At 35.7% G+C, this 26,992-nt stretch overlaps 1 long non-coding RNA gene across 1 annotated transcript in view; it reads left to right on the forward strand.

The window, feature by feature from the left end:
* Positions 1-26,992, forward strand: part of LOC123384950 — a 112,157-nt gene that overhangs the window by 54,352 nt on the left and 30,813 nt on the right. The window lies entirely within an intron of this gene.

Below are 26,992 nucleotides of genomic sequence, written 5' to 3' on the forward strand. Positions count from 1 at the left end.
TTTATTACAGTCTCCAGAAACTGTAATAAGAAGTTTGCATTTTTTTTCATTTTATGTGTAGTTGGTGATATCTTTGTCAATATTTCCAAAAGATTACTAAATATCATCTTCCCAAAAATATGTTGGCATATAAGCCAATGAAATATTGTGCATTTCCATTTACCGTTCCGAAACGTGTTTCTCCCTTTGTATGATATTCATAGAGCTTCTAGAAGAATAGGAGGAATCCCCGCTGGTTTCAGTCAGTCTCCACAAATCCAGACACATCTCTAGGATGCAATTCACTAGGTGGGAAGAGGTTCTGGGGCCATGTCTATTTACCCAGATACTCTACCTTCAAAAAGCTAGGGATCTTCATTAGCAGCAATCATCAGTTTTTACAAGTCTGTTGAAATTCCTGGTAAAGAAAATAAATACTGATATATCTACACTAAAAGGCACAGCTACATTTTTTTAATAACCCATAGAGAACAACTTTCCAAGCCAAATGGTTTCATGATGTTATTTGGATGACCAATCTACTTCACAAATATTTTCATATAATTAACACTTCCCAAGTACTCTTATACTTTGTCTTCTTTTATGTAGAATAAAATTTAATGTGGTATAATTAGAAGAATATTAAGAATGAAAAATTAACCTTTCAGAAGCCCATTGCTGTAACTCAATTACTTAGTGGATTTCTATTTTCTCTTTCCATTAAACACTTAAATATTTATCATGAGTTTTCATACATGTAATCATAAGGTTTGTATCATTTTGCATGAGAGCAGATTATGGTCTCAGAAGATATTTTCTTCTATTTTAAATATTACTTTTTATTTCTAAATATTATTCCAAAGCTAATAAAAATAGGCTTTTCACCCACCACAAGTATAATGATTATTTGGAACTGTTTAAATTGGATTCACTTTTATTTAGATATAGGGTTATACAAATGTCAGGTTATAAAATGTATTATAGTATGTTAGAGCCCAGGGGCCTCTGAAATCAAAAAGTTTTATTTGAACCACTTTTAGAGATGAGAACATAGAAGATTCTTTGTGCTTACTTGAGTTGAAGTCTCCTAAATCTTAGTATAAAACTATCTGCCACCAAACCACCTACATGTATTCCTTATAAACAGCTAAATGAAAAGGGTGACAATTACATCATGCATGTGACTAAGTGGCTAACTTTTAATGTAATGCTTTTATGGCACTATATATACATATGTACATATGTAATATACACATAGATCCCTATTTACATAAAAATATCTACTTGCAGGCTTATTTAAATAAATTTTATATGTATTTCTCTATTTTCCCTTTCACATTTCTATGAAAGACAGACATGTCATTTCCCTAGTAAAATAAAACAAAATAATATTCTAAACTTAGATCCAATATCTGGTGAACAACCCCTACACTTTATTTTAATTGCTAGATTCAAGTTTCTGTAAGTGGTGCAAGTGGTAGAGACCAAACCAAATCTTGTCTTACTCTCAACATTCTATTCTGTTTAAGAGACGGCATAGTACTATGTAATAGCCACATATCATGTTTGACCAAGTAGCCTCTAGGTTAAATACTCCGTACTTGCATTTGCAGCAAAACAATCACAGGAGAGTACAAGAAATGCTCGATAAATTGCAGTGAAGGATTCACCAAAAGGTAAGCTCCGTTCTAGGACACTGATAACTGATTGCCTGAGTGCTCCATCAGTGGTAAAGTTTCAGCTGAAATGGGTTATCAGCAGGAATGTGTCTGCAAACCATATAGAAATATCCAGCCCTTGGGTCTATGTGCCCCAGTGAGACCACCAAGGGTCTTCATTAAACAGTTTATTTAGAAAAATAATGTGTGTTTTACTTAAAGCAAACTATTTTCAGCTCGCTTCAATTTTTTGTTATTGCAAAGTCTTTTTCAAAAGTTGATTTACTTGGGGCGCCCGGTTGGCTTTCGGTTGAGAGACCGACTTTGGCTCAGGTCATGATCTCACCGTTCATGAGTTTGAGCCCCGCGTCAGGCTCTGTGCTGACAGCTCGGAGCCTGGAGCCTGCTTCAGTTTCTGTGTCTCCCTCTCTCTCTGCACCCCCACCCCCACTCATGCTTTGTCTCCGTCTCAGAAATGAATACAATAAGCATTAAAAAAATTTTTTTAAGTAGATTTACTTGATTTATTGAGCACTACTTTTGCCCACTTCACTGTACCCAGCAGAAATTGGGGTAGGATATATAAAATTGTTCACATAATTTGCCTATGTAAAATAATCAATATGGGGTTATCAACATGGAATTTTAAGCCTTTTTACAGGACATTTCTTTGACATGATTTTCCCTCTCCAGAAGGAGACATGTGGTATAAGATGGGTGTAATTAGCATTCAAAGGGAAAGAGCTAGCAATGGTTGGATAATAGGAAAATAAATTGGCATCTGTGCTCTTTGTCCCCATTCTTATAGAAGATCCAGTGGAAGTAATCTTCAGTGTTGCCACCTACTTACCTGCAGGGCCCCGGGGAAAGCATGTGTCTCCGTTGACCGTTTAGAGATTGCGAAAGGCGTCTGGCCCTCCCACATGCCTAACCCAATGGTCTGCATGAAGTCTTCGATTTATAAATTAGTCTTTATTAACTGGCCTAATCCTTCACTACTTCATTAAAATGCAAATTACCTTAGAAAAGTAAAAACATTAAACCTTATCAGTGATTTGGAAGTTAGGGCACATGACCCTGTTAAGCTCTCTCAGGAGCCAGATGGTGAAGCCTCCACTCACAGCGACAGTCAGCAATACCCTACTCGCTGTTTTAGGGGGACCTAATAAAAGACCCAGTCAGTGATCATTTGATCCAAACTAGCTTTTAGCCCCATGATCAGAAAGTGGGAAGCATCCACATACATTTAGATTTATCGCTAAAAAAGACCTGATTATGATCCTTACACTGGAGCTGTATAACCAGCCTCTGAGATGAATTTCTTTGAGCAAATGTCACATTATGGATTAAGATTTAATAAGTCTAAATAGAAACATATTCTAACAATTGTGAGCTAACTTTTAAATATTTCCACAATACAGAATTTACAATAGTATCCTAAGAAAGATGAAGTGCAAAAAGCAAAGTATATTACTCCCCAGTGGGCAGGTAGCACCTGTATTTCTTTTTTTTTTTTTTTTAATTTTTTATTTTTGGGACAGAGAGAGACAGAGCATGAACGGGGGAGGGGCAGAGAGAGAGGGAGACACAGAATCGGAAACAGGCTCCAGGCTCTGAGCCATCAGCCCAGAGCCTGACGCGGGGCTCGAACTCACGGACCGCGAGATCGTGACCTGGCTAAAGTCGGACGCTTAACCGACTGCGCCACCCAGGCGCCCCTGTATTTCTTTTTTGAATCAACTCCCGTTGGTATCATCTGCCCATTTTTGAGGAGGGGTCAAATTAATATGTAAGATTTTTTAATATAGATAATCTGAATCCTGGTTTTCTCATCAGGGTTTCAATGTTGTCCCAGGTTAAGTGTTTTTTGTTTTTTGGTTTTTTTTGAGAGAGAGAGAGAGAGAGCAAGCAGGGAGAGGGATAGAGGGGGAAAGAGCTGAATGTGGAGCCCACGCGGGGCTCCATCCCAGTGCTCTGGATTCATGACCCAAGCCAAAATCAAGAGTTGCACGCTCAACCAACTGAGCTACCCAAGCTCCCTCTCAGTTTAACTTTTAAAGAAAGTACTACTATAATACTTCGTCCTTATGATTCCTAACTTGGTATCATACCTCAAAAACCTTTCTACCTTGAAATTATAAAAATTTTCTTAGGGTCTTCAGTATTTTGAGTGTTGTTAAATGTTTGCTGTGTAAGTTTTAGTCGTCCTCAACTTATTTTTATAAATGTAGACATAAAACTAAATATTCAACACTATTTCCTGAATACTTCATCACATCCCGTCATACTCATCCACCACAGTCCTGTAATGTGGATAGTTTGCAGATTGATTGTGATATTTGACAAATTTTGTAATTCTTCTACTAGAATTTAAATCTTGAGTATTTCTAAAGTCCCAAAACATTCTTATTTTCTTTTTTTTTTCCTGCTGAGTTGTTTGTTTGTTTGTTTGTTTTACCAATTTTCTATAATAAATAGTCTCTGCACCTACTATGGTCTGTCTTCATTTACTTTTATACTCTCAGTTTAGAAACAGCTGTGTAATTAGGGCAAGCCAAGATTCACCTTGCTCTGGGTTCTTGGTTTTCCACAGAGCTAGCAAAATGAACTGGGAAAATAACAAGATACGACCTAATCTTAATTTCTTCATCTCTGAAACTGACCTACTCCACCTATCTCAAACATTTATAAAAATGAAACGATGTAGTATAGACCTTAGCACATATTAGTGGCTCAACAGATACCAGGGTCTCTAACTTCCCATTTCCCCCCTTTTATTCCTCTCTTTGCTGATGCTCACTCTGCTTTTTGCTCCTAAATGATTCTATGTAATGAAGACAGGCTGTTCTTTAATATTTTCAGGGCCCAGGACGAGAGTAGAAATGCAGGCCCACACACCGTATGTGTAAATATACTTTTTAGGAATAATTTTTTTTAATAGGCACAAAGGTATGTTTTTTATATGATTGGAAGTTGACAACATCCTGAGTAGTGTGAAATCAATTATTATTGTGCACGTCTGTGTGTTCTGTTTGTTGTCGGGTCTGAAATTTTTTGGTTAGTAAAATAATGAAGACTAACATAATTTGAATTACTATGTATTTATCCCCAAAAAATGTCTTCTCACCTTCATTTTAGCAAAATCACCAATTATGATATTGTTAGCAATTTTTTTTTCGTAATTTCTTATCTTATTAGCAGCAATGCCAAATTAGACATGTATTGGGTAATAAGTAGGTAGCTTTTTTTATTAACTTCACATTTTAAAAAAGATCTGTTCTACTAAAGCAGCAGTTGGAAATATCAATAAAAAAAATTGTTAAATAATACTTTGATTCAGGGATGAGCCTTGATTTACACTTATCATGTCAATAGGGTCCCAGATGGTAACTTTTCATTTTCCCACATAATTTCAAAAATACTTTAATCTTACCATATCAATTGCTGTCACTTAATATCACTAGTTTTACAATCTCTTACAATAATATCTGGATACATACAGTATTTCTTAAGTTCTTTTTGAGGAGTTTTAAAAGGCTAGATAAAACAAGACAACAAAAACAGCAGTGCGCTGCTCAATCACAGCTATTCCTGGGACTATATTGGTTATAAAATGATTTCTAGAAAATACATTGGAGATTACTTGTATATGAGTATCTTTATTGATGGCCATGCAGATCTTTTTGTTTCCTTGTTCTAATTTTGTTGTATTTTCATGGAATGTTGCCTTTGCTACATATTTTGCATGCTGTGTATTTTGATTTAGGGGCCAAAAAAAAAAAAAACCTCTTAATCTAAAACATTTAATCTCCCTAAAACTAAAGTAGCCAAGTTTAAATCTCTGAGTTTTCCATAAGCTATTATTAAACTAATAGTTGTAAGTAACAGTTCATACCAAAAAATATGGTTAATGGACACTCAAAATTAATTTAATTTTTCAGTGAAAAACTAACTTCTTTAGTTAAACATCTGTTGTTTCACCTGTTTTTGTGCATCTTGAATCTAGTCTGCTATAATAACAGTTAGATGGCGTTTCAACCATAAATTCAAAGGTTACATTTTATGTGGGCTTTATTAAGAGTTGTATCTTTGAACAAGTCCAGAGAATTTAGATCATAATCTTTGAATATTGTCAATTCTGGCAGAGTTGAGGACATGTTTTCTAGTAAAATTTCTAACCACACACTCTACATTGCACGAAGAATGTTCTGACTCTTTGGCCAAATTTTTGGCTTTTATTTGGCTTTATTAACCATGCTAGCAAGCATCATTATCATAAGCTTGCTATCAATGACCTTTTAATAAAAAGCTGAGCACTTAATTAAAAAAAAATGAATCAATATTACGAAAATTCTCTATAAGGTAAAGATATTCTTAATTCTAACATTTAATATCTACTTGGTTGCCAATATATGGAATTGGTATCATACTTTACATTTTACATCATACATCTGCAAATTTGGAACAAATATGAAATGCTTAACAAGGCAAAATGTTCCTCAGTTGTCCCGCTGTGTTTTGAATGACACACAAGTTTGTGAGGGTCTCCAGAACCATTATCTAGAATATGTTGAGAAACAAGAAACAGATATTCAGCACCACTGAGAAAAATGTATTTTAATATAAATATATATGTGTATGTTGTTTGATAGGCTAGAGTTGACAAGTCAATTGATTTATATCTGTTCTTAAGTTATTTTAGTTCCACTGCTCAAATTCTCTGGTCTTCAAAGTAGGATCCTCAGAACTGGCTTTGGTGCACTCTGAACCTCTTCACAGCACTCAGGCTCACATTTTGTTTTAAGGACATAAGAGATTCAGAGGGATGTTACCATGGGGTTCACAGGGTTTCACCCTACCTGCTCTAAAGGCAGTAATGAATCTAAGAACTATTAATTTTCTGGAAACTTTGATGTTTAGGCACCACACAGGCCTATAATGAGAAGAGGAGACAGCGCCTATATGGGGAGAGAAAAGCTATCCCAGACCTCCACGTAGACATCTCATTTGCTAATACTGTGTCAAATGCAACAGAGGATGGAAAATAAAGTTTTCAACAGTGCACACTGTCAACTTGAAAAAAAAAATGTGATTCCATTTGTAAAAAAGGAAAAGAATGGATATTGATTAGGCAATTAGCAGGATCTGCTTCCTGATCATACTGTAAGAAGAAACACAAATGCTTTCCCACATTATTCCAGTACTTCCCTATTAAATCTTTGTCACTTATACATCAAAAGCTATTAGAGGGGCACCTGGGTGGCTCAGTCGGTTAAGTGTCTGACTTCAGCTCAGGTCACGATCTTACCATTTGTGGTTCAAGCCCCACATCAGGCTTTGTGCTAACAGCTCAGAACCTGGAGTCTGCTTTGGATTCTGTGTCTCCCTCTCTCTCTGGCCCTCCCCTGTTCATGCTCTTTCTCACTCTCTCTCTCAAAAATAAATAAACATTAAAAAAATTTTTTAAAAAGCTATTAGAAACTTTTTTTCACTTTTGATCTTGTCGTTTTATTTCTAATTAAAACGGCTTGATTTAGGCATTTTTATAAGAAAATTAGAAAATTTAACATAAAAAGGAGGAAATTTAAAACATCTAAATATGTACTTATCACACTGTTATTTTGCTAGACATAGGGATAAAAATTCATGATTATATCACCAAAAAAATAATAATTCAGTAAAAATCCAGGAAAATGTTCCTATATTAAGTAGATAAAAATAATATCTATGATGCATTTAATTACTTAAATAATTGATGTGACTTGAGAAGGTTTAAAATATCCCCCAATTAATAACATAAATGTCCAAGAATAAAAATAAAATAAATAAGTAGTTTTCCTTATATTATCATCTTTTTGTATATATGTTTCTCCCTAAAAAATAAATAGCCTTATGTTTTTTGATAACATAAAAATTATACTCTTATAAAATATTTATATTTTATACTAAATCTAAATGAGGTATAAAGAAGGTTTAAAGACAAATTAAAATTCCTCAACAATTCCATCGCTTAGCAACAATCACAGACACAGACAAGAGATACAGCATTTATTAAGTCAACTTTTGCCAAGGAATGGTTTTTAAAATTAAGAAATCATAAGAATTTGATAAATTTCTAAAATTATAAATCTTATAATAAAAAACAGCAACACATCCAATAACCATGATTTACCTACTTAATTAAAACAAAGATATGTTTTGTGAAATCTTTCATTTCTCAAATAAAACATTCTTTATACATAAGTCCCACTTTCTCGCTAGACCTATAAGAAATTCTTTCATACACTCAAACTCTTCAGACTCTCTTCTGTATCATTTTGGTAGATAAGAAGCCTGTCTTGAAAGCACTTAGTAGCCAGTGCTAATTGTCTTTTTTCATAAGTGAACATTGCTCATTTTAATGCCTCTTATCACCACGTATCCTTAAACCTCTGACAAAAGCCAGACTACCTGTAATTTACATCTTCTTTCACTTTCTAAAGATAATGTCATCACATAGTCTAGGTTTTATCAAGTTTCTCTTGGTAAGAATTATATGATCAGTGAATTTTCATATTATTGTGTGTAGGCATATAGATTGTGTATAGATGTGTACTTTTACATTTGAATAAGAAACCAATCAGCTTCCTCCCCCAAAATCTCTTTTTTGTACAATTATCTTAGAAACATATTTTGAGTTGTCAGGCTTTGGGGATGGCAGAAGTAAATTCTCACTCTTGTGCCTCCATTTCCCTCCCTTCAAAGAAAATCATAAACCACCAAGTCCTTCATTAATCAGAAAAAGATGAGCCAGATTTTCCCACTGAGAGTATAGCAAAATGTCATTAATTCCCTAAGAAATCAGAAGTATATCTCTCCTCTGAAAGCAGTAGAGACCTTGAGAGAAGACTATTATTGGTGTATAAAGTGCATAAAAGTCTTGTAAGGAATGTATTCTTCAGGATGTAGAAAGGCAAAGAAAATTAGCAGAATTTATTAAAAGGAAAGGTTTCTTGAAGTCTATGTGCACAGGAATGTGCTAACATGCATTCAATCTCCGTTTTCTAAGTAGACGTGAAGTATAAAACTAACTGAAATTTCAAGAAAACTTGAAAAAATAAAAAATTTAAAAATAGTAAAACTCAAACTGACTGAAGAGAATTCTCGCACATACTATATCCCTAACTCTAAAAGTTTACTCCCTCCCTCCTTTGTAACAAACCTTTCTTTTTTTTAATTTTTTTTTAATGTTTATTTCTTACTGAGAGACAGACACAGAGCATGAGCATGGGAGGGGCAGAGAGAGGGGAAGAGACAGAATCTGAAGCAGGTTCCAGGCTCTGAGCTGTCAGCACAGAGCCCGATACAGGGCTCAAACTCACAAACCGAAAGATCATGACCTGAGCTGAAGTCAGATGCTTTACCGACTGAGCCACCCAGGCGCCCCTGTAACAAACCCTTCTTAGAAATACTGCTACCATTTTGTTTTTGCTGTTGCTCAGTTTTGTTGTTGCTGTTTACACATCAATTATTTGGCTCCAGATACTTTTAACATTCCAGCAAATTCTTAGCACTCATACCTGTGTGTGTGTGTGTGTGTGTGTGTGTGTGTGTGTGTGTAATTCATACACATGCTTAAATTTCTTTGGATCAGTTACTTAGAGTGCTGTTTAATTTCATTTATTCCTAGAAATATTTAGTTTTCTTATGGAGCACCAACCAATTTCCCAGAAAAGGGGTCTCTGATCTCCTGTGATCCTTACCAACATGATAAAAAAGAGCTTACAGTTGCAGCAATCTCTGAACCAAAATTCAGGACATGAGGTCTGAAAAATTGTTTGTTTAATCATGCAACTTGTGACATACTATGCATCTTAGAATAATCACATTGTTAAGAGTACAGGGTTTACAGTCAGACATGTCTTAGTTCACATCCCAAACTCCCACCTTACTCATTCCATGGTTTTTCCTCATTTAAGCCTCAGTTTCATCCTGCTAAAATGTAGTTAATAGTAACTTTTTCACAGAATGTTAGTAAAATCAAATGAGATAGTATGCATAAAGTAATTAATATGGTTACAACATAATTTATAGTTTACTATAATTATTCCTATAATTATTCCTATTACTTTAAAATGGTCATTTTCTGAAATAAGCTTTTCTGGGTATATTTGAAATAAGTAAGTACCTGACCTCTCTTGGCAACTTACATTTCCTTCTCCATCTGAAAGCTTAGTTTGAGGGCTTCCTTGTAAAGTAAAAAATGCTTTCCCAAAATAAAATTCTGAATCTTTGTGTATTCATTTTCTAGAGTGGCCATAACAAAATAGCAGAGTAAATGAAGCTACAAAATTTATTTTCTTGGAGGCTGGAAATTCAAGATCAAGGAACCACAGGGCTGGTTTCTCGGGGGTCCCTCTCATTGACAGATGGTTACCTTTTGCTGCCTGTTCACATGGTCATCCCTCTGTGCAGGCACACCCCTGGAATTTCTTCTTTTACGGACATCAGTCATATGAGATTAGGGCCCACCCAAATGGCCTCATTTTAACTCAGTCACCTCTTTACAGACTTTATCTCCAAATACAATTACAACATTCAGTGAAACTATGGGTTGAGAATTTAACATGTAAAAAAACAAAATTTGGAGGCAGGGCATAATTCAGACCATAACAATTAATTTTGTTAATTTTATTAATTTTCCAATTTAAATTTTGTTTGGGTCATTTTATTGTACTTGGGAAAAATATTTGACACATCCCGATTGCTGAGTTAATAGTAATAACCAGTAACATCCTATGAGACTCCCTCCATGCTGGGCCCATGCTCAGTAATTTACATGAACATTTTTCATTTATGCCTCATTAATCGTCTCTCAGACACTTAATATCCCACTTATGTAAAAATAAAGAAGTTGAGACTTAGAGAATTTAAGCATGTTGCCAAAGTTACCTAGATATGAAATGGAACAGTTGTATGTGAATCCGGTTCTGTCTCTTATGAGAACCTAAGTGAGCCCTTCAGCCTTCCAGCACTAGTAATTCTTTGATTACTTAAGTGTTTCTTCTTTATTATCTGTGCCTCCTTAGTAACAATCCATTAATTGGCAAAACTGCCTAATTTGTGTTCTAAGTCCTTTGCCCATTATAAAAAGTTTAACTGTCAAGTGAAGTCTTAGATGTAACTTTGGGGGATTTTAACCCAAGGGAAGTGACATCTTATTAAATAAGAAAATACACCATTAATGTGACAATTAAATGTAACATTTAACACTTTATAACAAAGTTATTTTATTTACACTATTTCATTTAATCCTCAGAAAATTTTTTTCAGTATACAGTAAAGCCTTGGATTGCGAGTAACCTGTCCTGCAAGAGTTCCTCAGGACCAGCAAACATTTCTAGTAAATTTTAACTTAATAAGTGAGCGATGTCTTGCAATATGAGTAATACGTGATGCTGAACACCACATGATCACAACTGAGCCAATGGTTCTTGAAATTCGCTTTGATGTACCATTGCTTTGGATTACAAGCATGTTTCTGAAACGAATTATGCTCATGAACCAAGGTTTGAGTCTATATTTTACATTTCTCCATTTAAGTCATAAGAAGACTCAGAATCAAGGGATATGTGATTTTCTCTATGTCACATATCTCATAAAGCCAGACATGTGTTCTGATCCCAACTTGCACAACTTCTATAAAGAATACCTATAGTGATGAATTCCCCTTCATACATTGGGACATAACAATCTTTAATGAAAATAATACTCAACAGACTAGAAGACTGATACGTAGTTCAGGACATCTCTTCTTGATGCAAAAAACAGTTATCAATCTAGTGCTCTGTGGCAGAGTAAGGAATGTAGATGACAGATACATTTCATCATGTTCAGAAAAATTTAGAAGAGTTTGTCTTTAAAGACATTAATTCCAGCAGAGAAATCAGTATATCATACCCTCTTACAAATGGGTAACATAAGTAAGGCCAAGCTCTGGCCAAGTTTTTATTAGCTGAACTTCCTTGTTAGTTTACTTGATTCACACCTTAACGTTCACATGAATTCTAATCTGAAATGTTGGCAAATGAGCCAGCACCTGCCCCTACTGAAAAAAAGGCCCATGCTAATTGAAATGGCCTCAGCATCTCCCACTAAGTGTCAGGAATATAGCATCCCACGACATCACAGGAAATGCTACTTTTAATTTTTTTCTTTTTTTTTTTTTTTGCAAGTCAGGTTTACACATTTCATTTTTGTTTACACACTTTATTTTTTTTAGGTTTACACGTTTTATTTTATTTTTAAGTGTTTTTATTTATTTTTGAGAGAGAGAGTCTTTGTGCACGTGTGGGGGAGGGGCAAAGAGAGAGGAGGACAGAGGATCCAAAGTGAGCTCTGTGCTGACAGCAGACAGCCTGATGTGGGGCTAGAACTCATGAACTATGAGATCATGATCTGAGCCGAAGTTGGAAGCTTAACCAACTGAGCCACGCAGGCATCCCTAGATTTACACATATTAGATCTCACTTTGAACACCAACACATACTATAAAGTAGCCATAGTAAATAATACATTTTTTTTTCAGAAATGCAGCCACTCTAGTTTACCTGTCATAATTCCCTAAATCATGAAGGCTGTAATGTGTTAGTAAAACATCCTATATTCCAGTACTTTTAAAAAAAAATCTACCATAAAATGATATTAGTGTATAAAGTGATTTACTTTTCTTATACTTTGTTTTTAGAAAACTGATAACAATTGATGACTGATCAAGTAGATTTCTGAAAGGAAGATACGAAAGAATTCTGTTTCTAGGGATGTCAAAATGATGTATATCATACTAACTCAGAACAATTATGAGCTTTGAATGAAATATAAAAATGTGATCTGAAGGCACAAGAGAGCAAAACAACCAAGAAGAAACTACAGGAAATATATCTTTATTTTTCATTTTCTGGGTTTTTTTCCTAGTTTTATTGAGAAATAATTGGCATACATCACTAAGTTTAAGGGTCTGGCATGATGGTTTGATTTGCATATATTGTGAAATGATTACCATAATAGGTTTAGTTAACATGTATCTGTATCATATAGATACAGTAAAAAGAAAAGAAAAACAGTTCTTCTAACGATAGAATTTTTAGGGCAAATTCATCTTTTGAAATAGTAAGCGTATTGCTAAAATCAACACAAATATGAGTTTTTTCCCTGAGAACACAGCACTGTCTACACATTTACAAGAAATAAAACTCAAACTACAAACAGATGTCTCACTAGGGTGATGATTCAGAAGTCAGGGTTTGAGATAGCAAGTGTTTCTTGAAATGGATGAGGGGACATCGCAGAGTCTTAAGTTTGCATACAATTTCCCTCATATCATTGATTGCCAGTTAGTTGGGCCTGTGTGTGACAAGATCTAAGCAGTCCATTCGAAGAAGCAGGAAGAAGTTTGAAGGACTAAGAAGAGAGTCCAAAAACTGCCATTGCTAAGGAGGCAGCATTGAAAGCCCAAGCTCTGCCAATAAGAGACTAGCAAACAAAATACAATTTCCATTAAAACGCAAGAATAACTCTGCCTTAGGAATAAGGCCATGTACGATGATAAAAGGAAAAACCAAAATCAAAATAGACACACCATAACACAACCTAAAAACAAGATTCCACAGGCTCAGTGTAGCCAATAGCAATTTATTTCTTCCCTACTAAAACCAAATTCAACACCCTTTAGAAGAAGATAACAGAATTCCAAGTCATTATAACGTAGCACTCAAATATCCACTATTTAATAGAAAGTCAGTAGATATGAGAAGGAACAGGAAACTATGACTCATACCTAAAAGAAAATACAATCAAAGGAAAGACTCTGATATAACGTATTTTGATATTAACAGTAATGGACTTGATGTGTGCAAAAATTTTAAAACAAATCATTTGAAACAATGATTACCACATGAAACACCTATACAAGATCTAAAGAGTCTTTGGTTTACATCACCACAAACGGAGAAATTAAAAGAAAGGATCAATACATTTAAAAACAGATCAACAGAAATTATACAAACTGAAGCATGGAGGTGGGAATGGAAGAACATTTTTTTAAAAGATGTTTTGTATAAGCAACAGCCAAGAATTCTTTGCCAACAGATATAACCACTCTACAAAAACAATCTGAAGGAAGTTCTTCAGGCAGAAGATAAACAGTTCCAAATGGATATTCAGGTCTACAGTGGAAGACAAAGAGCACTAAAAATTGTAAATATTTAGGTAAATAAGACAATGTTAACTTTTTATTTTATTAAATTATTTAAAATCAGTTAAAAACAGGAAACATACAAAAATAACAATATATCATGGGGTTCATTACATTTGTAACAGTAAAATATGTGATGAAAATAACATATAGGATGTTATAAATTTCTAACATTAAAGGCAGATTATGATAAATTAAGGATGTTTATTATAATTCCTACAGAAGACCTCAATTATATGTTGTTCACAGGAGATGACCCTTATATATAAAGAAAGAGACCTGTCAAAAGTAAAAGAAGGAAAAAGAAGTACAAACCAACCCTAAGCATAAAAAATATTGGTGTTGCCTTAATATCAGGCAAAGTCAATTTCAAGACAAACAGTATTACCAGAGATAAAGAAAGACATTTCATAATGTTAAAATGTCAATGTCATAATGTTAAAATGTCAATTCATTAAGTACCTATAGTAATCCTTATTGTGTATGCAGACCTAAAACACATTGGGGAAGAAAGAAAACATGATATAATTAAAGGGAGAAATAAATACATCCACAATTCTAACTCAGGATTTTTTTTATCATTCCTCTTCTCAATAATTGTAGAAAAATTAGGCGAAAAGTTTGAAAGTATATGGGAGATTTAGGCAATGCTATCACTGTGACTGAGCATAGGTAGAACACCACACTCAGTCACTGCAGAATATACATTTTTTAAGTGCACCTGCTATGTTCATTGAGATAGGCTATATGCTGAGCTAGAATAGTTACTGATTTGCTTTATAGCCATGGTCATTAGCAGAAATGTCCCGGATGTTGCTTATTGTTTCCCGAATTCTCCTAAATAGACAGAGATTTCTGAACCTTCCTTACAGTTTTCTGATCCTCCCTACAAATATACACTTACATAAAAGTGTACTTTTTAAACACAATGTAAAAACTTCTATTATTGCAACCAAAATATCTGAAATCTTTATTTCTTGTTTTTTTTCCCATCTTACTTAGCAGAGTGGAAAAAATACATTCAGTATTCACAGAATTTATGAGTCTGAGGTTTGTAGAGAAGAATAGTTATTTTCAGTAATCATGCTGCCATGTGATAAAGGGAGAAAGACCACCAGCGAGTTCTAAAAATCAGAGATGAAATACAGGCATCATCGCACCTTAATGAAGTTACATGAACATAGCATAGTAAGGGTATATATGTTATTTTTACCACAGACTAAAGCTGGCAAATTCCATTTAAAGAAATTTTTGTTCCATTTTTTCATATGAAAAATACATTTATATTCTCCAAAGAAATGTATAAAGAATGCAGAGCAAATAAATAAATAAATAAATAAATAAACAATTTTAAAAAAATTAAAAAAAAAGAATGCAGAGCTGAGGATCAAATTCATAGACAATTCATTAAAAACTCCTACTGTAAATTAGACCCTTCCAGTCATTTCCTGATGCTATTCATTTTTTCCACAATAGTTCTGATTTAAAAAAAAAAAAAAAAGGATTCTCCATGTGTTGAGACCATTAAGGCTATCAGGTAGCAAGCAAAAAAGAAATCACTTACCTAATGATCCAAGGTTTTTTTCTTTATAAGATTCCTCATAAAATGTCTCTGGCTTTGTCCACATCATAAAATAAAACTGTAAACCTGAGGAAATTAAGCCAGCTAATTCGCACAGGGAAAGAAGAGAGAGAAACTGGTAGGTTGGTGAATTTAAAGACTCAGAGGAGAACACTACAGTGACAGGAAAGTATAGTATGCTACAGGAAACTTACGAGTCTCATGACCATTCAACAATAAAAAGACACTCAAGTAGAGAACATATCAAATGTCATAAACATAAAAGATGGGAAATGTATCTAAAGTCACTTAGTGTCTCTATGTGACAACTATTATACCAGCATATATAGCCCCTCCTCTTTCCTTCTTATCCACCATCCAAATTTTAGGTCTTTTGAGTGCATTCATTTTCCTTAGAAAGCTGCTCTAAGGCAGAAGCTGAGAAAAATCATATATATATATATATATATATATATATATATATATATATATGTGTGTGTGTGTGTGTGTGTGTGTGTGTGTATAGACTTGTATGTATATACATATATATCTCAGTGTGAAAAGCAATGAAGCATTGTCATGACTAGAGATTCTTGCTTTTAAAGCATTTCTAATAATAATCGAATTCCTTTTCTTAGTATTCAAAATACAATACCCTAATTTTCAAACCATTAGATCTGCAAGTTGTCAAATGCCCAGATTCATATCAAGTCCACTCATTCTCATATTTCCTTCCATGAGAAATTTCTTAGTATTTTTGAGGAACTCTTCTCTAGTCTATGAATTCTTCCAGTTGGGTGATTCTTTCTCCCGCTGCCATTGTCTCAACAGAATATAAGCTCCAGGATAGTGGGGATGTTTTCTGTCTTATTCGTTGTTGAATCCCTCAATTCAAATGGTGACTGGCACCAGAGAGTACAAATAAATATATGAATGAATGAAAAAATGAACTAATGGCACTTTGTGGCTGCTAAACTCTCCAGATCACTTGACATATCTGTGTGGCCTACAGGAAGTTATCTAATCTCTTTCCCTTCGTTTCTCTAGCTGTAAAAAAAAGAGATAGTAAAATCACCTCCCTCATAAAATTATTGACAATTACAATGAGTTGTCCTTGTTGTTAAACTCAATTCCTCACAGATGTTTACTCTGCGTGTCTACAGCATTGTAGCCCTTAAAATTCAAAGCAAAGATGAAAGAAGACTATATGCATTATTTTTATTTCCAGAATATCTGGGTTATAGAGGGTAACAGATCATGTGTCAGGTACATGATCAATAGCACAAGTTACCCCTAGGTCCCACAGGAACCTGACATAAAATCCCAAGATCCCTACCCTGTTCTTGAAAGTTGCCATCAGGCATCTCAAGAAAATGTAAACATGGAGGGGCGCCTGGGTGGCTCAGTCGGTTGAGCAGCCGACTTCGGCTCAGGTCACTATCTCGCACTCTGTGAGTTCGAGCCCCGCGTCGGGCTCTGTGCTGACAGCTCGGAGCCTGGAGCCTGTTTTGGATTCTGTGTCTCACTCTCTCTGACCCTCCCCCGTTCATGCTCTGTCTCTCTCTGTCTCAAAAATAAATAAGCATTAAAAAAAAAATTTTAAAAAAAAGAGAAAATGTAAACATGGAATCCAACCACTCCTTAGTCTTCAGCTACAAAACAAGAAGAACCTGCCTTCTCTATAGTCAAAGGTGTGCTCAATGAAGAATAGTAGGAACGTTCACTTTCTTCAGGAAATATTTGTTTTCCAAGTTTCTCCTTCCAACCCAATCCCTAAAAGATAGTCTGATCCCCACAGCCTCCTAAAAGAAATGCAAAGAACAATTATTTCCCCAAATCTGACTTATTAAATCTTAAATAACACCAAGTGTAGAACCCCAAATAATCCTGTATAATTCAATTATTGGAGAAAACTTAACAGATGGGTTGGTAGATTTAAAAGCTCTGGTGGGCAGATTGCCATGAGAATACTACAACACACCCATGTGACAAATAGTTCTGACAACAATTATTCACCATAAGAGAAACAAAACAAAAATAAAGTGGTCTAAATGATTAGTTGCCCAACTTAGATACTTAATTGAACACTTAAAATTTTAGTCTAAAATCTTCATTCAAATGTGTGAATTATTTTATGTTTTTCTCCAAGAACAATAAATGACTGTGATGACCATTTGCTTTACTTTGTAAATCTAGCAGACCCAGCCTGGTAAATTTCCTGAAACAAAGGGTGTATATAACAAAAGTAAACAAAATCTGCACCTCCAGGAAATGAAAACTGATAGCAACCCTCTAAGGAAGCTCCCTCACAGAAATAATAATAATGATGATGATAATGAACTATTATCCTTCAATACTGGGTACCTGGAACATTTATAGCAACTTTTCCTTCCCTGTGTTCTTTTTTTTATGTGTATTTATTTGTTTTGAGAGAGATACAGGAAGTGCAAGTGGAGGAGGGGGAGGGGAGGAGGGGGAGAGAGAGAGAGAGAGAGAGAGAGAGAGGGAGAGAATCCCAAGCAGACTCTGAGCCCGATGTGGAATTCAAATTCACAAAACCATGAGATCATTACCTGAGCTGAAACCAAGAGTCAAATGCTTAACCAACTGAGCCACCAAGGTGCCCCTTCCTTCCCTATGTTCTTATATAAAAGCATATTTAGGCAGATACAGACTTTAGGAGCTATTGAAAACATATCTTGGCCAGAATGGGTAGCCACTGTGATTAACATTTCTCACTAAGAATCAACTAGTTTTTTCGACACAGAGTCTAATGAGGACATGATAACCTAAGTGGGGAATCTTGTTAGTCCAAAGAAAACAGATAAAAAAAATCTTGGGGGAAAGGAAAGCGTTGTCCTTATTTTGGAGAAGTGGAAAACGACATCAAGTTGGGGTAAGGTCTCAGCTAATGTGTGCTAATAGAGCAGGTTCTCTTTGTACTTCTATACTTAGAAGCAGAAGATGTCTAAACTTGAAAGGGAGGAGTAATGAAGACTTAAGAGGGGGTGTTCCTTTGCGGTGATTAAGTTGAAAGTGAAATAGCCTCCAGTTAGAAATTCCTGATATAAAATATATTTCTAGTGCTGTTGGAAAAATCATAAGCCACACATAGCTCTGGTAAAAACACACCAGTGATTCCTTGTGAAATATACACCACAAGAATTCTCAGACACAGTGATACTCTGTAAATCCATCTGTGTTGACAAATTAACATCAATGGTGAAAGTAATGTTTTCTCATACTGTTTAACTACATAGACAAAATGATGCAATAATGAGTGGGTATGATTGCTGCAAGTCCAGGAGCATTAGTCAGACTAGCACCAGCGAAAATCAGGTCTCGACTGAAACACTCAAGAACTTGGTTTCCTGACAGGTGGAAGTGTATAGTCAGAGAAGGGTACGGTTCTATTCAAACTGTAGCCCAGTGCAGTTTCCAAGAACTCTAGGGGGTGGGGCCTTTTTCCCTTGAGTTTTCTGAAACTTTAAACAAACTGGTATGAAAGTTTTATTTCCTTCAATAAAACGCCTAAAACTGTTGCATTTAAAATGGGCCTCTATCACATCTGAGCACAGAAATGTAGAAAGAAAAAGGAAACATGTCATGTCAACAGAAGGCTAATGCCAGGGACACTACCTCAAACTTTGTGCTAACGATCCACAGAGGATTTTCCTAAGGAAGTTTGCATCTTTGTAACAGGGAGCAATAATCCTGTGTGGGACTCACGGTACTATAACTTATTACTTGAAGGACGTGTAACGGCTTTTGAATTTTAATAAAGCACATTATCACTACTATATTCTTTCACACCAGTAAGACAGTGGCATGTCAGTGAACAGCACAGTGGAAAGATTTTTCTGAGTGTTCTGGGCAGCGGCCAAAGCCAAGAGAAATTTGACACCCCGTAAAGAAACCTGGGCCTCTGTGCTTCGAACACTCTGGCAAAAGGGGATTCCTAAGTCATATTTCTAATTATAAATTGAAAGCTTTTGTCCCCTGTTAAAGGAATGTCCTAAGTTGGTGAACAGGTGTGGCAAGCAGATTTTGGAATGAGGCAAGGAAGGGGGAGGAGTCGGGGCCTCTGAAATCCTACCACTCAGCAGCTGCCTCCTCCACCTAAATAGAAACCCAGCCCTTTGTGGACACTGAAAACATACTTGGGAATTATTGAGGCATGAACTAATTTTCAGTGTTAGGAAAAAACGCTCTAGGAAAGTAAGAGTATTGTCAAAATGATTAGTAAGTGTTTTAACAGTAACCAAGAGCAGTAGTGACCAGCATGCTATTCTGAACAATAGAACCCTTACCACTCCAGTCAAAGACAAAGTGTAGCTCACACATGCGAATAAGGTTGTGTGTCAGAAGTTGGGGCTTTGAGGTCGGCAACTGGCTCCTAGAAATTGGGAAGTCCAGTCACTCTCTCAAGTTTAGCTGCTAGCCTGGGAATGCGAGAAGCTACTTCCTGAGAACTGCTTTATTTCTCTTCTTTCTTTCTTCTTTTTTCTTCTTTCTTTTTCTTTCTTTCTCTTTCTTTCTTTCTTTCTTTCTTTCTTTCTTTCTTTCTTTCTTTCTTTCTCTTCTTTCCATTGTATTGCAAATCTATTCATTCACTTGATACACGGAATCAAGATATAAATAAATTTACTTATATTTACTCTTTAATTCTGTATTACTTTTATTCTGCTCAACCTTAGGGCTCACTTAGTCCCTCTATAATGTCCTTCTAAAGTATCAACAGGTTTAATTGTCTTGCTTCTGCTGAAATTGCAGGCATAAATAGATTTTAAATAAAAACCATGAAAAGATAATTAATAGACTACTTCATAATTTTATAATTATAAACTAAAACAAAACCGATGAGGAAGTTTTTTTCCCTTGAAGTGTTGCAAAACTAATATGCTAATATCCACAATAAAAACAAATGCAGAAACTTTAAAAAATCAGGTCTCTTACTGAAGCGGACTGTGTCAATTCAAAATAGAAATAACTGGCCATGAATCTAGTCATCATACAGTATTAGCTTTGTTGGATTGCAAGAGTTAATATTTGTGTGTGTGTGTGACGTTCCTTCCCATGGAAGCCAGAGTGAGTTCCACTGCATTCTCTTTGAAAATTAAATAGCTTATTTCACTTAGCATCACACTCTCCAGTTCCATCCACGTTGCTACCCAAAGCATAAGAGACTCTTAAAAACTGAGAACAAACTGAGGGTTGATGGGGGGTGGGAGGGAGGGGAGGGTGGGTGATGGGTATTGAAGAGGGCACCTTTTGGGATGAGCACTGGGAGTTGTATGGAAACCAATGTGACAATAAATTTCATATATTGAAAAAAAAAGAAAAAAAAAGAAAATTAAATAGCAAATGCTCCCTCCTTCCAAACCAAAATCGTCTATGTATCATAGATGGTGGTTGTCGATTTTTTTCTCCACCCCAAAAATTGCTGGCCTACCATTATTCTTTACTCTGTGTTATCGTTTTTCTTGTGGTAGAACAAATTGAAAGCCTTAACCCAAGCACCAGTTTTCCAGAATGCTCACTATCTTGGTCAGAGCAGGCAATGCCACTTGCTTGGGATCCATTACGTATATCGACACATCATTGCTGTAGGCAGCAACAACAATACATCTCAATTGCTTTATTTCATCTTGGAAGAAAGGGGATTTTCTTATAGGACTTACAAAATGAATAGGATATATTCCTCTGGGTAGGAGAAAACAGAGCGACAGATAAGGTGCGTGACCGAAGTGCACCATCGCGAGACCCATTTCGCTAATATTGGCTCCTATGCGGAGAATGTGGCTCCGAGCAGCAGCTCTCAGCACTGTTGCAACCCTTTCACAGACCATCTCTGGCAGCTGTGTTGATAAGGAGTGTTCAAGGCAAGCAAACACAAACTTTAACATCCACCGAGGAGTTGTAAATAGTACACCATTAATGCTCTAACATCTGCTCGGTAAACAAGAGCACTCTTTACAATTCACCTTAAAATGTTGCAGTGAAGAGCAGAGACCAAGTGTGTTTACATACAGAGAGACTGGGCTTGGGAACTATTTATTATTCTTCTGGGTAACTAAGCAGCTGTTGTGATTAGTGCTTGACCTTTGGGAAAGGTCTTAACCTGGAGCAACGGAGACAGTTGCTCTGAATTATCAAACCTGCTTCTCTGCCACAGAGTGTCCTTCTGAGAAATAAAAACAAGGTTCACCACGGAAGAGGACCGTTTCTGCTGACTGGAAACCAGCAAAACATCTTAACGTGATTGCAGCCAAGAATGGTATAGCCATATCATTCTAGCTTGAATGATTGGCCCACATCATCTCCTCCAGCCATAATCGAAGTCTTCTTTCCTTTATCCAGGAAAAGAAAGATAACCTTTCAGGATATGTCATTTATCCCCATGCTTATTTCATTTCACCTCACAAAGCAAAATTAAAATACCAGTGTTATGCCAACTCAGCATTTTCTTATATCTCATTCACAGTTTATAATCATATAAATTGACTGCAAAAGTAGTGAGGAAAATATTACGTTTCAGTATAGTTCTTGATGAAAGATTTCCAAATGTCTGTTAAGAATAGTTGAATAACAATCCTTTCACATGACATTTTTTTTCCTTTTCTTTTAACACATTACTTTGGAATGGATGGAATAGTTAATAGTTCAGAAATGCATATCCTGTAGCCAGGAGATAATAGAACTCTAAAATTTCCTAGCTCTGGTACCTTACATAAGTGATTTACCTTCTCTATTCAAGACTTTCTTTCTCTGGAAAATGGAAAGAATAAATGCACTTGTTCTCTAAATTGGCGTGAGGATTAAATAGGTTAATTACGTGAAGCAATTAGATTAGTGCCCAGGATATGGCAAAACACTCAATACCCATTTAATTTCATTAACTTCTCTCATTTTGAAATAAATTGCCATCAGTATGCTCTTATTTTTATTTACTTTTAGAGAGAGAGTACACACATCCAAGGGTGGGGAAGGAAGGGACAGAGAGAAAAGGAGAGAGAGAATCTTAGGCAGGCTCCACACCCAGCAGGGAGCCCAACACGAGCTCCATAAGGGGCTCCATCTCAGGACCCTGAGATCATGACCGGAGCCAAAATCAAGAGTTGTATGCTTAACAGACTTAGCCACCAGGCGTCCCAATATACTCTTCTTAAAGAAAGGATATCTGTGTCCAATTTACTGACTATTGCATTTAAACAAAAAAGAAAAATGGAATTTATAATTCTTGACTAAGGCTTCCTTTAACACAAAAGTTAATGTAATACTGAGTTGAAAATATATGTCTTTATGCTCATCAAACTAAATTACACTAAATGGTGAATCACGATGTTGCTGCTAAATGGTGTATTAAAAGATGATCCTTAGGTTTTACAGCAACATTTTATAGGCTTTGGGGAAACTTTACTAAGATTAAGCAACATTGAAAAGTCAAAGAAAGCAACTGCTAGGTTCGGATAGTTTTAAAATTTGGTTTACATATTGATGTGCACACGCAGGCATTCATGTAGTATCCAATCTTACGTACCCGTTAGCTTAAAATAGCCATTTAATAAGGATTTATTTTTCTTCAGGTTTTCTGCATGAATAAATACTGGTGAGATTCAGAAAATACTTTTCAAATTAATTCTGCATCATAACACATTGTGTTTAAAAGAGAGACGCACCAGGCAGTTAATAATGTGAATCCAAAATCAATGGAGCAAAAATGGCGAGAAATTGATGCATATGCAACTGATTGTAAAGACCAGTATGTCACAGTCAGTCCCTGGAGTTGGATTAAGTATTGCATTTTAAAAGTAGAAATTATAAATTTTTATTCCTTAGTAATTTACTATTTAGATTTTCAGAATCATTCTATCAATAAGATGTTTTTGGACACCAGAGCGATGATGACTTACAGATAATTTTCTGATTTTACTTTGTTATCTCCAGAATCATTAGAGACCAGTTGGTGCCTTTCCTGGCTTAGAATTGATTTTACCATTACACCTTTCAAATATTGTGAGAAGTGGCTGACTAAAATGAATGACTATTCTGAAACACCATTCATGTTTATCTTATAGTATTTTCTTTTGTTATTTTTAAATGATTTTGTTTCCACATCTTATTAACTTGCAAAACAGATTACAAGCATTTTACTCCACAGTTCTCACTGAGAAAAAAAAAAAAAAAAACACAACCTGGATTTTATTTATGCATAGATTTGTTGATTGAATCCAAAAATGGAAGGCTCCTGAAGTCCATCTCATTCAACCACCTTGATTTGCCAATAAACAATCTCTGCTCCATTCTAAACCCATTCTGTGATTTAAAAAGATGACTCAGAAGCATGATCCAGAAGCACTATCATACCTCAAACCCACAACATCTCCATTCTGGGATGACCCACAACCCTCCTCTCTGCACCCTCCTCCACTTTTGGCATATCTTCAGGTCTCTTTTCCTGTCCAGGCCTTTGGGTACCAGGTCCCTTAGCTACAGGATCAGCCCAGTATTCCCCCTAGCCTGGCGGGGTCTAATTTCTCAAGATACAGTCGAGATACAGAACATTTCTGTCACAAAATCAATGGTGTTACACTAAAGTCACGTCTGCCCTCCTCACTCCCTTTACCTCCAATCCTTAACCCAGCAACCACAATCTGTTTTCCATTTATTTTTTTTTTATTTCAATAATGTTCTATATGGAATCATACAGTAAATAACCCTTTGGAATTTTTTTTTCAGTCAGCATAAGTCTCTAGATTTATCCATGCTATTGCATGTATCAATAATTTGTTCCTCTTTACTGCTGAATAGTAGTCCTTGATATGTATGTTCCATGTGATGCTCAACCAACCATCCGTTAAAGAACATTTGGACAGTTTCCCACTGTAGCTATTATGAATAAAGCCGCTGTGAACATTCCTGACAGGATTTTGTGTGAACATAAGCTTTGATTTCTCTTGGATAAAGTCCTAGAAGGGCAACTGCTGGGTGTAGTATGTTTAGTTTTTTTGTGTGGTTTGTTTTGTTTTGTTTTAGGAAAATGCCAGTTTTTCAATGAGACTATACCAGTTTACATTCCCACCATCAAGGTGTGAGTGATTCCATTTCTCTCTATCCTCACTAGCATTTGGCATTGTCAATATTTTCTATTTTAGCTATTATGATAGGTGTGTAGTGATATTCTGCTGTGGTTTTCATTGCATTTCCCTAATGTTAATGATATTGGACATATTTTCAGGTACTTATTTACCATGTGTATACACTCTGGTGAAGTGTCTGCTTTAAAATATTTGTCAGATAATTCTATCTTTGTCATTTTGTTGTTGGCTTCAATTGATTGTCATTGTTCATTTAGGTTGAGATTTTTTTTTTATTTTTTGTAATGCTTACTTATTTTTGAGAGAGACAGAGACAGAGCCTAAGCGGGGGAGGGGCAGAAAGATAGGGAGACACAGAATCAAGAGCAGGCGTGAGGCTCTGAGCTGACGGCATAGAGTGCATGCAGGGCTTGAACTCACGAACCACAAGATCAGGAGCCTGAGGTGTAGTCACACACTGAACCAACTTAGCCACTCAGTTGCCTGGGTTGAGATTTTTCATGTTCTTGGTATGATGAGTGATTTTCTATTGAAACCTAGACACTTTGTGAATTACTAGATTCTGGGTCTTCTTTAATCCTTCTCTGGCTTCCTCTAAACTGCTCCAGTAGAGCAGGGGAAAGTGAAGCCTCATTAACTGCCAGGCAGTGGTGGAAGTCCACCTATGTCGACCTACACTGACATCCCATAGGGAGAGGCACTCACTCCTGCTAGGCAGGGAGGAGAGTTCCAGATCCTCAATAGGCCTCTCCTGATATTTCCCTGGATGAGGGGGAGGAGTGCTTCTTTTCTGCACCCTCCCTGGCCTCCTCCTCTGACATATGGTGGGTGGGAGGTGACCTGCTGTTGCTAGGCAGTGGTGAAGATCCTCTAGAGATCTGACTCTCCCCTAGGCTTCCTCTGACACCAACCGGGCAGGGAAGGGCAGGGGTGCCTCCTTCCTTCTAAGAGTGGGGATGAAAGTCCAGGTTCTGCAGGTAACCTACATGGACATTGTGCAGGTGGAGGCTTTCATTATCTGCTTTCCCATTTAGCCTTCTTTGACACCTGGAGGGAAGCAGATGAGAGGGCTGGCTCTCCTGGCAAATCTAGGCTTGCCACTGGACCCTTTCTGCTGTGGATAATGATAAGGCCTCTGATGTGGTGTTTGGCTGGGATAGAGTGGCTATTGTCTAACATTTCTCTCTTGTAAGACTGAGGCCTTTTACCTAAAGAGAGCAGGTTTATTGGAGAGGCTACTGGCTTCTGGAATATACAATGGAAAAAAAAAAATCAAACCAGGGAACTCTCCACCGTGTTATTCCTTGAGTCCCAGGGTCCCGAGCTGGTCCAGTCTGCTACCTTTACTCCACTTTTCATTCTTCTTATGTTTATTTTACAGGCATATAAATATAAGTATATATAGTATATAAATATGTAAAATAAACATAAGAATTAAAGTATATAGACTTATATTTATATATTTATATGTATATAAAATAAACATAAGTATTATGTATAATACTTTTATATATTTGAATTCTCAATATGATATTTGAATTATTTAACTATATCTAATACATAAAATTATATATAATACATATATGTATGTATAATATATATGTAATTTTCCAGGGTTATTAGTTATATTTAGTGCAAAAAATAGGGAAAAATACATCAAATCTATCTCCAAAGAAGCAAAAGTCTTACCGTGAAATTTGAAGATTTTTTTCCTGGATCTTTCTCTTGGAGATGACAAAGATTTCTCTAATAAATAATGATGGTCCATTTATTTTTGAGCAAATGGTATTCAATATGAAATTTTGGAATATTTATAAAAATGCCTCAAAGTAGGAAAAAAGAGATTGTGGTTAAGTTAACTAACAAGACGTATTTTATACACTGTCATTGCATTATACAAATCGGTTTAACAACAAAGATAATTCAAAGCCTCTGAGGAAAGGAAACTTAGGGTACGGTTCCAGTTCAATTTGCTGATGGATTTCAAATTTCATCTTTTTGGTGACATTTGTCCTCAGAATAATTTTTTACCTCTCAGGGTTCCAACTGAACATTAACTATGTCTTGAATTGTGGAGTGACAGCCTCAAATGTCTTCTGGGGACAAGCAGAAATTGTGTGAAGCATTGAGTCAATAGGGGATGGTAGACACTCTAATGAAGAGCAGTAGCCACCACTCTGGAGCCTGAAGGCATTTGAAATCAAATAAATACCATCACCACCATTATGATGAAAAAAAATACTACTTTATGATCGCTGCTCTCTTTACACTTCATCAAAAAATAACATTCATCTCAGATGAATATTTTGAATTAAAAATGACTTCTGTGTCCTGCTTGATGTCTCTCATGACCAAGAGCCACACAGAAGCCAAAAATCTCATTCCAGAATGGAAACTAGGACTGCTACGAAGGGATGCAAAGAAATAATATGACCTATAGCTAGGAGCTACCTTTATGCAGAAG

The sequence above is a fragment of the Felis catus genome, chromosome B1 (assembly GCF_018350175.1).
Source record: "Felis catus isolate Fca126 chromosome B1, F.catus_Fca126_mat1.0, whole genome shotgun sequence".
Classification (NCBI taxonomy): Eukaryota; Metazoa; Chordata; class Mammalia; order Carnivora; family Felidae; genus Felis; species Felis catus.